This window comes from Photinus pyralis, unplaced genomic scaffold (genome assembly GCF_008802855.1).
Source record: "Photinus pyralis isolate 1611_PpyrPB1 unplaced genomic scaffold, Ppyr1.3 Ppyr1.4_LG3b, whole genome shotgun sequence".
Classification (NCBI taxonomy): Eukaryota; Metazoa; Arthropoda; class Insecta; order Coleoptera; family Lampyridae; genus Photinus; species Photinus pyralis.
The window spans coordinates 18,754,779-18,767,751 of record NW_022170510.1 but is presented as its reverse complement, the minus strand read 5'-3'; the positions used below and the strand labels follow the sequence as shown (position 1 = coordinate 18,767,751).

The 12,973-nt window shown below is 34.2% G+C and overlaps 1 long non-coding RNA gene across 2 annotated transcripts; it reads left to right on the top strand.

The window, feature by feature from the left end:
* Positions 1 to 662: 662 nt before the first annotated feature.
* On the top strand, positions 663 to 12,086 carry LOC116167339. Of its 2 annotated transcripts, XR_004144508.1 has the most exons (4): positions 663 to 742; positions 873 to 1,060; positions 1,106 to 1,244; positions 11,754 to 12,086. It is a non-coding gene; the product is annotated as an uncharacterized LOC116167339 (long non-coding RNA). The 2 variants fall into 2 exon arrangements; XR_004144509.1 differs by lacking the exon at positions 11,754 to 12,086 and having other exon boundaries at positions 1,106 to 1,305.
* Positions 12,087 to 12,973: the final 887 nt, after the last annotated feature.

Below are 12,973 nucleotides of genomic sequence, written 5' to 3'. Positions count from 1 at the left end.
GCTCGGTCGGAACTACTCTTTTGTACATGTAAAAGTACTGCTCACAAGAACGGAAAAGCTGATTTTTATTGCGAATTAACTGGACCCGGAACCTGGAATAACGATACGTGCTGATTATTTTTCTATCTCGGTCGCCGATCCGCGAGACTCCACGCATCAATCATTTTTACATATATGGTGGCTGATTCTGTCCCACGTAAAACAAATTTTTAAATCGGTTAATTTTACTTTATTCAAGGTGTTTATATGCAAACTTTCGTTTAAATATGTATCTTAACAAATAACAAAATTAGATGGCGCATGCGCAAAACAAATTTTCTGAATTGGCATTAATTTTACTTTCATTCAAGGCTGTATACAAAATTTCATTTTCTTATAAATATCTTAATAGATAAAAAAATGGATTGCGTTAGGTTGACCGTGAAGTTTAGTGGAAACCGACGTTTTTTTATTTACTTTTAATGACGTACAAGATTCCCTTTGAATGGTGAAGAATTGTGCAAAAATATAAATCATTTTTCTCAATAACTCTATTTGCGTTTCATTACTATTTTTGTTTCTGTTTAAATTATTTTTAATTCATTATTATGTAACATCCTTTTTATGATTATTACGGTAATAAATGTAAGAGACTTTGTTCCTCGTTTCATTGTCAACGGTTTCGCGTGCTAGCTAGGTATATAAAAATAACAAGATAATATGATGCAAAATGCCTACGTTTAATCTACATTTTAGCGACTATGTATGTATCATATTATATTCACCTTTATTTCCATTGATTTACGTGATAAACAAAGTCAGGTAGAACGGGTCTCGTAATTTATTTATTGTATATCATTCATTAAGTTATATCATCAAGGTATTTATTTCAGAGGTTGCCGCAACAACTACAGCTAACAATTGTATACTCTACTTGGCAATGGATTAATAGCTATACGAAACTAAGAAAAAAGATAAACTAAATAAGGATCGGGGTTTCCGATTCCGCACAAACTGAACACAAGGGTGCCAATCGGAACTTACTAATGCTCATCTTCCTTACACTTTAGAAAAATTAAGCGTAAGTTCACACCAAATCCAACCATTACCTAAGTGTAGATTGTAGATTCTAAACAATCCTGTAATTTGACGGTGTCAATTACAAGTCATTTTTTAAATGAAAGATGCGATTACTCCGAAGATAAGTCAGAAATACCAAATAGCTATCTGACACATTTTCCATCACATAAATTTCCTGGTTTGAGGTAGGGTGGTTCGACATTTTTAGCGCATTTTTGAAAAAAATACGCTATTATATTCATTATGGCTGGCTAGCCGGCTGTCCGGGTGAGATCTGAGCAACTACAATAGCTAGAGACTTCAAATTTTCACTAAAAGCTTTCTGCTATCGTGTAGATGTGCAGGCTCTAGGCTCTATTTTGAGTTAGATTACGTGTGAGATCGATAATTGAAAAAAATAATTTCGATATGGTTTTTGGAGGTGCTATATTTTACCGTTAGATAGCGCTACCAGTATAAAAACTTAATTATTTACTTTGTGTTTTGTTTTACAAAATAAAGACGTAGCCTCAATTGAAATTAAATAAAATTAATTATTTAACGCAGCCAAAATTACTCGTGAGATGTGAGATCGATAATTTTAAACTTCGCTAATAAAATACTGACCTGTATTACCAAAAATGCGCTTTAATCATGCATATGCTGATTTACAACTTGTTTGTATTTCTTTCATTCTAACTAAAACTGAGAGATTTTGTTATTAACAAACGATCAAAAAAAATTTTAGAGCAAAATATTGATATTTACGTCCGCTGTAAGCATTTTAAAATCAAGGGTCAGCGCGAAGAGAAAAACGTACCTGTGCGCGAGACTAGACCGCGTGACGTCAGTAGCCAACACATTTGCCGCGGCAGAGTATACGAATTCACGTCAACTGGGATCGATTTGTTTATTGTATTTATTTGTTGTCCTGCAAGCGTATCTAGCGGTCATCTTTTCCGAGCAATTCTTCACTAGCACCACGGGTGAAGTCCAAGGGCTGCAGAATGGTTCAATTATTTCTTGAACAGCCATGTCGCTGATGATTTCATGCAATTTTGTATCACACCTTATCGGTATATGCAAAAGTTGTGTTATGAAAAAGCTACAAGTTTGTAGTACTACACTCAACAAAAAGTCTTTCATACAAAAATATACAAACGAACGGACGAACGGACAGACGGACGGCCCACGGACGGACGGACAGAAGAACGGACAAAGTGACCACAATAGCGCATTTCACATTTTCGTGATCGCAGATTCCAGATCTGCCCTCAAAATTCCCCGTGAATGCCCAGGGGTGGCGATAAGAGGGAGGCGGCGGTAACTTTTCAGTAGAAAATGTCAATTGAGAGAAATATAATTTTTTATACACGAAAGCCCCCGAGTAACGATTTTCGAGTAATTTCTCGGCACGTTTAATTTCACCCCACTGTACCTCCCGGCACCCCTGTATAGCCCAACCGCTGCGCACCGCCGGGCAATTTCGAGAGCAGATTTGGACTCAGCGACCCCGAATACCACTGACTAAGGATTTCCGAGAAATTTCTCGGTACTGTTAATTTTTCACACCACTACATCCCCGGCACTCCGTAGCGCCGCGTAAGTATCACCAGAAAAGTTTAAGGGTACCTATACCTGTACTTGGGGACCATGAAAATCCCCGGGTAACAATTTTCAAGCGATTTCTCCAACTTTTCATATAGGTTTATAATTTTTGTAAATTATGTGATAAATACATTCTTGCACCCCTTACGAAATTTTGAGAAGATGGCTGAACCAGTAATGTACAGGGTAGCCAAATAAGAATGCGAGGTACTGTATCGTAGAGGCTTGCGGTAAAAAAAGTTATTACTAAAACAGCCACGAGAAAAACCTGGAAAATATTTTTAAGTTTCTGAAATGGCCGCTAGGGGCATAACTCCAATCTGGAATCTAAACAGTGATGTTTTTGTGAATTCCGCTATATTAACCTAACAAAAAAATGTCCGGTCTTTGAAGACGACGATAATCTGAACCTTTTTTGTTTGACAATTTTTTCTGTACCTCTAAAAATGAAGTGGTGGTGGTTATTCAAAGGTTTCCGTAAAGAACACCCTGTATCTTCGAAACGGCTGAGCCAATTTTAACAAACTTGGGTTAATTGAAAAGAGTTAGTCTTCGGCTACAAATATTATAATATTTGAAGTTTTGTTAGTTTCACATTTTGCCGCTTGAGGGTTTTTTTCGATATTCCGACAGAGATGGTTAATTTTCTTAAAAAAATTAAATGCGTTGGTTTGATTTTTTTTTCATGAAAAGTAGCTAAATGATGCCTAAACAAGCTCGCGAAAACCGCATCTCGATATCTTGTTCCTAACCTAAAATTTAGGCCAAAGAAAATTTTATACCCTCAAAATTTTATTTTTTTAAAGCTTTTCCGGAATTATTTTTATTATATAATTTGTGGCCCTAAGGAGGATCGATTTAAAAAAGGAAGCTTTTAATGCCGCCGTCGACTTCAAAGACCTGGCATTTTTTGTTAGGGTAATATAGCGGAATTCACAGAAACATCACTTTCTTAGATTCCAGATTGCAGTTATGCCCCCTCGCGGCCATTTCAAAAACTTAAAAATATTTTCCAGGTTTTTTTCGTGGCTGTTTTAGTAATAACTTTTTTACCGCAAGCCTCTACGATGGACAGGTTCCCAGATACAGTACCTCGCATTCTTATTTGGCCACCCTGTACATTTTTCTTCGTATTTTTCTGATCCAACCGCTACGATGCGAAATGTTTGGAAAAGTTTACATTTTTTCCCCGATTTCGCTCGTCTATTAATAATAAAAGATATTTCAGCTTCTAATGAATGAACAACCTGTTGTGATTTGTTGTTTTTTGTAGGTAATTGTAACGTGTCGTATCTGATATCTATTGCCGGACCCATTTTGTTTGGCTGGAAAACACCGATTGATCACAAAGCGAATAGCTCGAAAACACAATGTAATTCTCTTCCCTTGTGCTATAGAGAAAAGTTTTACTTAGATCCAGAGAAAAACAGACAAGGAAACAATTTGCTACAGAGAAGGTCTATGCCTAAATTAAAAGAAATTAATAGTGATGAAGATTAAATTATACACTATTTGCCATTGGTGGTCCTACCGTAAATACTACAGCTCTAGGACGTGCTGCTAAAATGTATAGAGTTTTAAAACTTGTAAGTTTTTGTCCCCAATTTCCATAATACTTTTCAATATTAATATAACAAGGGTGACACATGCTTACCCTCACCGATAATTTTACCCACGCGAGGTATCAGGAGTGCTGGTTGCGCTGAAAACTGTTTTCTAAGAGGAAGGAAAGAGTAGCAGGCCATTTTTTCAAAAAGAATGGCCCGTTCTTACAAACAACCTACGGCCTTCTACCCTTCCTCATGTTTATCATCCAAATCGGGATGTTAAAGCTTAGAAGATTTCCTAATTGTCAACGGCACTTCAATCAATTCACATATACCAAAATTCATTTATTCAAAACCAAACTGCATGTAAGCGTCGACCTTATGGATTATTTCTATGATTTTGATTTTCAATGAAACACTGAATATACGATAGTACATAATTTACCATCAAGTAGTAAATGATGATAAATTGCTCAACATAAACATGTATGAAAATATTTTGCAAATTGTAATCCTGTACTCTGACATTGCCTGAGATGTGGAAGTGTAACTGGGGCTATGATCATTGATGAAATAGGATAGTATAGAATTAATCGTATGATGTGCTAATGATAGCTCTCTTAATTTAAATGTTTCAACCAAATTTATTCAGAGAGAAGTTCAGTTAACTTTAGTTCCGTCTATAATAAATCTGTCGAAATAGCAATACACGAAGATCGAATAAGGAATGTATTGAATAGAACATTTTACAGTTAGAATAGCTAGAGTGAAGGACAATGAATAGTGTTTTTGCAACAGAAACGCTCACGAAATTGAGGTAATACATTAAAAGATTTGTAATAGTAGGGCAGGTCAAGGTCGGCCAGTACAGCCATGAGTAGGAGCTGTCATTGACATACTATACTTGCATTGTATTAATAAACTCTAAGGTTATCAGCACAATGGATTTTTTTACTAAAACTTTGTTTTATAAGAAAGTTGTATGCGGTGGCGAAGAAATTAAGACATGCAATTCGTAATCGCTATCTTTCACAATGTGGAATGAATTTTTATGTCGATGCTTTGCCACATCCATCCATACGGGCTTTGCTTTCAGCTATTTCCAGTTTCTCTGCATTGTGCACGGTGCAGAAATAAATGATCTCAAGTAGATATCAGGTTTTGTGTAAAGTGTGCGGTAGTGCACAAGTAGGAATGTAAACCACAAGGGTCGCAGAACCTGTACTTGTTCCGTTTTTGTCTCTCTAGCATATCTTTGCAGCATATTAGCGTTGTATAATTATAATATTATCTATTTGCATTCTATTTGAGATTGGTCGGCGGTGATCGAATAAAAAATCTGTGGAATGTGGAATACGCCCGTCAGTTGTACTTTAGCTGTAGAATTTCAACTATGCATTAAAGAACTAAGTCCATATTAGCTATTTACGAAAAACGATCCTTGCGGAACCGAAACACGAAAGTATTGTTAGTGAAGCTTTTCCGATACAAAATCAAGTCAACACTTCACATTGATGTTGAGACCTCCCTTTCGCCTTTTCAAAGTTAAAGGACATTATTTCATTTCATTTATTTGGTTATTGTTTGATTTACTGTAACCAAGGTTTGTTCCACGATTGCCAAATTACAAAAAAGCAATGTAAGTACCCAAATTCTCGACAGAACAGGTTCCTAGCTCAAACTAAAAATCGCGCTTTTGGAAGAATGTCTTTAAATATTCAATAAAAAATATAGGTTTCTATTTGAAAAAATTAGTAGCTTTTAAAAAGCGACGTAGCTCAGTTTTTTAGATGGTTATTTCCTTAATAAAGCAGTGAAAACTATTTTGCAATATCTCTTACCGTTTTCGAATAATAACTTTTTAAAGTTACCCCTGAAAATTTCATTTTTGACATAAAAACTTGAATATCCACGAAGCCCTTGAAGCAAAGGATCAACTATGAGTATCGTTGTACTCCAAATTCGACGTAGAGTCCAAAAATGTAGAAAAAATAGGGGTCCCTAAAGTAACAAAGTTGATGGCTACTTCCGGTATTTGCGGAAGTGGTGCCATCTTGAAAATATTTTAGCTCAATTCGTCACGTGCCAAAACCCTTCAGTTCAGTTCAGTTTCATTTTCAAAGGTTCTCCACATTTTTTAACTGACGCTCGTCAAGCATGACCCTATATACAAGGTAACGTTTTGGTAAGGACCAATGAATTTAAAGATCTTGGAATATTACTAGACAATCGACTAGTGTTCAATATACATATATCAAAACATTAATTTCTGAATTAAACAAAATGCTATGTTTTGTTATTAGGAATAGCAAATTATTTTCACAAATGGGTCCAATTATTATGTTGTATGGATCCTTTATTATAAAGAAAGCTTAGCTATGTATCTTTGAATTGATCATCCGGTAGCATTACTCAAACAAATTCTCTAGGAAGAATTCAGAAGCGCCTTTTGAGCACATTTTCGGAAACACGTGTTTTACCCCAAAATTGGCTATAGCTACAATGCATTATTGGATGAGTTTAATTTTGTCAGGGTTAGTAAAAAGGCATCCATTAAACAAAATGTGCATATTGTACAATCAAATTTGTAACCATATTGATTTATTTATCTTTCAATAAATTCAAATTTAATTTACGGACCAGGACCAATATTATAATATTGAGTTAAACCTCATTTACTAAACTAACTTTAAGATAGATTTCTTGCACTTATTTTTTGTGTTTTTTAACATTTTATAAGTTTATATTTTAATTTTGTTTATCTTTTGAAATTTCCTGTAATAGGCTTTGCCGAGGGCTTTGCTGTTGGAAAAAATCCGATACAACTGAATACCGAACGATCCTCGAGATCTTCACACATACATCATTCTTACAATACACCTTACGGGGTTGTTTCTGTCCCACCAGATCAGTAAGGCTTGTAAAACAAATTTTTCGATTCGGCATTTACTTTTATTTGAGGTACCTACATACAAAATTTCATTTAAATATCTTAACAAATAAAAAAATTTGGATTGCGCAAATACAAAAGTTGAAATGCGCATGCGCTGCTTTTTTTCATCTCCCTGAGATTTAAGGAATATTTGCTAACACAGAAAACCGAACATTCATATTTTGTTCTTTGTAACAAGAGATATAAAAGAAATCCTTTTTGGAGGTTTGGGCAGTTTTTAGGCTGTAACTTTTTGTCCCGTTGGTTTACGTAGCTGAAATCGTTAATAAATTATTATTATTATTATATCTTACTATCCTCGTAAGATAGAAAAAAAGTAAACTTTGTTTATTTTAGATATTTTTACGTAGAATCCAGTGGCGTAGTTCAAAAAAAATTTTGGACCACCATATCTAAGATTTTGCCCATTTTATAATTTTTTCAATGCAAAACCCTATATATATTGATGTATCACAACCTATTTTTTATATACATAACTATATAATATATTACAATTTTATTGATTGGTATCGGCTGCCATAGATACAAAAACAAAACAAACGTTCCATAAATCCATTGCCTACTATTTAAAAACCGTAGAAAATAAGGCTTTTATTCGATTTCTTTATTATCGTAAAAATTCATATTACCTAGTCTAGAACAATTCCAAAAATGAATGGACAAACTTTTATTTATTGTTGGGTGTATTGTTGCTTATTATTTAAATAACTAGATATAAATAAATTCGTTAACCGTTGTTTTAGTTCATTATTCATTTGGAAATTTTTCAGCACATGGTGCATAAATCCATCTAGTGCCTTCATGCTTTTTACGTATCTAATTATTTTCAATTACAATCTCGCATAAATATATATCTACCAAAAAACTGTACATTATTAATTTGTTTTTGGAGTAAGAAATGTGTTAAAATGCAACTTAGTGGAGTAATTGATTACGTTACTAATAGCATTCATTTATTTTACCTACTTTTGATTTAAAAAAACTGTAAATGTATGCTTGCTTTATAGTTTACATAGGTACTGAACAAATCTCATCGAAGCACAGACAGTTAATTTTCTGTTAAAAATTTAGATAAGAATTGTACTTACACTTTATGTTGAGGAAATGTTAAGTGGTACGTGTACGGAAGTTTGAAATTGTTATGCTAGCTGAAGAAATTACGCATTTGAACCGAAAAAAATAACGTTTCTTCAAATTGAAGACCTGTTAAATTAATTGGCAAACTTTTGCATATACTTGTCTCTCACCAACATTAACATATATTGTTGTAAAAGGATGAACTAATTATTACAGGTTTATGCAACGGAACAGCAAAATGAATTTACGAATGAGTAATTCGATAGGTAACTAATTCAAAGTGCATATAAGTATCGCCAATTAGAGCAAATATTACTTAATTAAATGCCCCAAAAAATATTGTAACTTTAATTTGGAAACTACCTCATCAATGTCAATTGTGGTAATTAGACATTAGCTTTAATAATTGTGTGAACACTTAATAGAAGTGGTTAAGTTTGCAATTACAAACGTTAGCAGTAGGTAGGCTTCTAGTGAATGAGCTGTGGGTGTAGCCAACACGAATATTAAATATTTAAAGTTAAAAATAGAATAATGTTTATTATTGCGCAACATATACAAATGATATTTTTGGGATAATGTCTGAAATCTCTGAAAATGATAAATTGTACAATGACGAGCACAAAATTCTACTTTATTTCGTTTATTACAGATTAATTTTTTAATTGTGGGAAAACATTTAAACAGTTTTAGAGATAGAATTGTGCGTACGTGTCTTTGTAATTTGGGTGTCTACCTACTCGCAAGATCTCTGGTAATTTCACACAGCATACAAAATTTGACAAAACAACCGGTTCCTTTTTATTCCATTTGTAATTATAAATTATGTTTGAAAACATGAATCTAAAGCCTAATTTGTTAGTCTCACGAGAATTGCTTTGTTTGCTAATTTTCTTTGAGTTTTGAAGGTTTCGTCGTCATTTTTCCCATTTGATGTAGAACCTGTAACACATTCGTATAGATTTACGGAGAGACGTTTATATAAGAACGTGAGAACACATTCCAGTTTAACTGATACTTTCGCACTAGGTACCACGGTAGGAATCAAACGAAATGGTAGTGTAACTGCATGACAAAAGATTTAATTATGTTGAAAATATACATATTTTATTGTATATCTATATACCTACTGAGGGTGTACGGATGCGAAAAATTGTCACTTAACTACATGCAAAGGTTCAACACAGTTGAGCCCTTAGAAACTATGGTTAACTATCTAATCGGATTTACAGACATGACATTACGGAGTTCCCTCGAGTTAACACTAACCACAAACGCAAAAAATAAATTAAACTGCAGTTTACAGCTGATTGGACAGTAGCAACCTCTATATTTCACGTAATCATTGCAGAGCAATTCGTAGCAAAAAATGTACAGTAACGGAAGCCACGACAAAACTATTACAGTTTACCTGCACTTTGGCAGCTGCTCCGATAATTCACACATTGCAGAACGTCTAATCCTAAATACCAAGTGTTAGATGAGTTCCAGCTCAGCAGACATATCAATTATAGATTGGTTTAGCTATTTCATAAGAGAACGGTACTTCATCGGTAAGAAGTGGTTAATGCTCGATACAGGAAAAATACATCCAAACGCTACAATGCCAAAATCAGACCTAATTCCAATTAAGTCAAACTTACGTACCCCATTAATAAATGGGTTTCGGATTGTGATATATGTAAAACAAAGATAGGTAATTTAAATTAAAGCATATGGCATAACCTAAAAAGAAACGTGTTAACGAAGAGGAATTCTATGAAACCTAAAGAAGATATAGCCACCACGCCATTCGCGTAAAGACGCTTAGACAAATAATTTAAAGAATTTTAGCGTGATGATTCTGAAAATTTTTCACTTCAGATACCAAATTCTTTTGCAAAAAACAGACCTGTTCAACGGCAAAAGCAAAAGTAATATTTTTCTTAATACTAATGGTACCAGCTATTCCTAACACACTAAGAGCGCATTCAGTCAGTTACACAAACGAAAAGTACATTCAACGAACCAACGGGACGTTACAATTTGATCGTGTGGTAAAGTTGTGAATTTAGATAAGGACAATCGTGTTCGTTTGCGACAAGTGTCACTTGCCTTATACCCGCTACTCAGGTGTGTGCATTGTAGCGGCTCAGTTACATTTACAGGGGTTGGACATCCCCGTTGTAGAAAACAAATAGTGTAACAGTAACAATTAATTTTTTGCAATGAAATGAGTAATACCACGGCTAGCTCAGTAATTAATAAATTTTCGATGATTCTTAGCTTGCTGAAGGGTGGTTCTTTTTCTGCACTTATAACCCCCGTGGGTCGATCTCTTCAAGAATGTTAGAATGACTTTAAACATAAATATTTTATACAAAATCCCCGAAAGCTCGATTCCTGTGTCTACTCAATGCAAACAATTCAAAATTTTCTCCAATCGATAGTTGATTTTCTGCTTTGGAAGGATAGCAGCAATATCGAAAATTACATCGGAATGCCTTGTGTAATACAATCGGACCTTTTGTATCGCCATGTAAAATTTGGGTACTTGTTGAAAGTGAATTTCGAAAGATGGATGACAATTTGAATCCCGAACAACCCGTGCTTCAGGTTTCTCTTCAATAGTTGAAATTTGGTTTATTCACACACGCAAGTATGCAAGGAAATTAGACGATAATCAGTTGACAAACGCCATCCTTATGACGGGATTTGACAACAGTACATCCACCTATGGTCAATAATTAGAACCAAATTAGATATCTGAAAACGTACGCTAACAATAGAGAAGAGTTGCCTCTCTTATTTATGAGTAGAAGATTGTGACAAGATACTGATTTCGGATTAACTTATTTTAATATCCCAAAAAGTAAATTCCTAGTTGGAGGGGCTTACTCTACCTATAATGCAACTTCGTTTAACTATTCCAATTCGAATTAATTAAAATAACATTCCTACGATTTGCTAACTGTGTAAATAAACGTCAACAGCATGTAATCATTTGATTGGCTAATGGAATTTGCGTTAAAGGTATCCACCATTCAAAATCACTTGATACGTTATTGACAGATGCAATTATGTATTAGCAGGTACAGTGATTGAACTGCTAATCTTAAAATGCAGATAGAAATGAAACCAACAGAAACATTTTAACAGTTTAATTACACAACACAATAGTGAGCAATAAATCACTAGAATGCTTATTGAAAAAAATAAAAAGTATGACACATGGTGATTTGCATGAACTGACTTTAATATCAAGATAACTGGTTTAAGGTTGATGAACATGTGCAGAAATATTTCCATTAAAAGTAAAATATTTACTAGAGTAACTTCACCATTGGTAAATAACGTGTTTCATTCACAAATTTTGATTAATGATCATTAATGATCATTATGTGATAATTAATAATATAAACGTTAGCACAAGCGCAAATAATTGTTTTGCTGCCTACGTTTTTTTTTCATCCTAAGGAAACATCTCTGTATTATTAAGGTTTTTACAGTGTATAAATAGCGTTAATTATAACAGTGTAAATTATTTTTAGCATGTGTGGAATGTCGGATAATGTAGCTTAAGGCAAAGGTCGCGATAAGGGCCTAAATAAGCGTGACTGGAAGCAACATCACGTTCATTTGCTGACTTATTAGCCAGCATATTTTTTTCATCAGTCAGCGCCTTCTTTTTCTCAAAGAAGATACGTTGGTGAGTGAGTTTCCCGATTTCCGTAGTTCCCACGTGAAATTTATTTCTGGACGAAGAGAACGAAGACATCGAACTTGAGAGCAATTCCACGCAAGTGTGATTCCAAAACTCGATCTGATTCAGTGACGAGGACAACGTTCAAGAATTTCAGCGGATAAAGGGACTATTAATCTATAATCGCATATAAAATATTTCATGGGTATTCAAGGAACACATAGTTATTTAGCAGTTGAAAGTACTTTTTGTTTTTCGTTTTAGAGAGATAAGGGGCTTTGTTTATTTATCTCATTGTTTACGCGTAATTTTTAATGAGGAACCCTGTTGTAAGTGCTACACAAAGAGAGACAATTGCCTCCAAAACATATTGGAGCATATAATCTTGAGCTTCCCAAATTTTGGTAGCGTCGAGATTTAGAGAAAAATTTCATCACCACGATTTTTTAAAGTGAGCTACAGTTACAATTTACCCTATATTTAATCGGGGTACACAGGAAATTCTACTGTAGTAACTAGTTTAACATACGCATTTGTAATAACGTTGCAACTTTATTCACTTGCATTTATTAAAATTAACGAAAAAATTTTATAGATTCGTTACAACTTACGTACCTACCGTTAATGAGCACCAGGTTTCGTTGCATCTTGTGCTAACCTAAAGCTAGGATCCACAGCTGTGTCAACCGTGACATTTAGGCGATCTTGGAATAAATTGAATGCTACTCGACGAGCAGTTATCCCACTTGCAAACATCACGCATCCAGACACACGTCTCACCACTGTTTTCGATATCGTTCACTGCAACCCATTAAAATGTCAGTCATTAATTATGCTTACACAATTAGGGGCGTTCAAACATCCATACTCATTCATCCAATTAACACCTAGGCCTAATTGGAATTTTCCCGCTACAACAACTGTTGTCGTTATCTACACACATGCACGCTGCAAGACTGATAAAGTGTTAATATCTCGATTTGGAACTCGTTTCTATCTTGTTTTTCGCTTATTATGGGAAACTAAAATGCTTAATAATTAATGAACCGCTCTGAAATCTCAAAATAT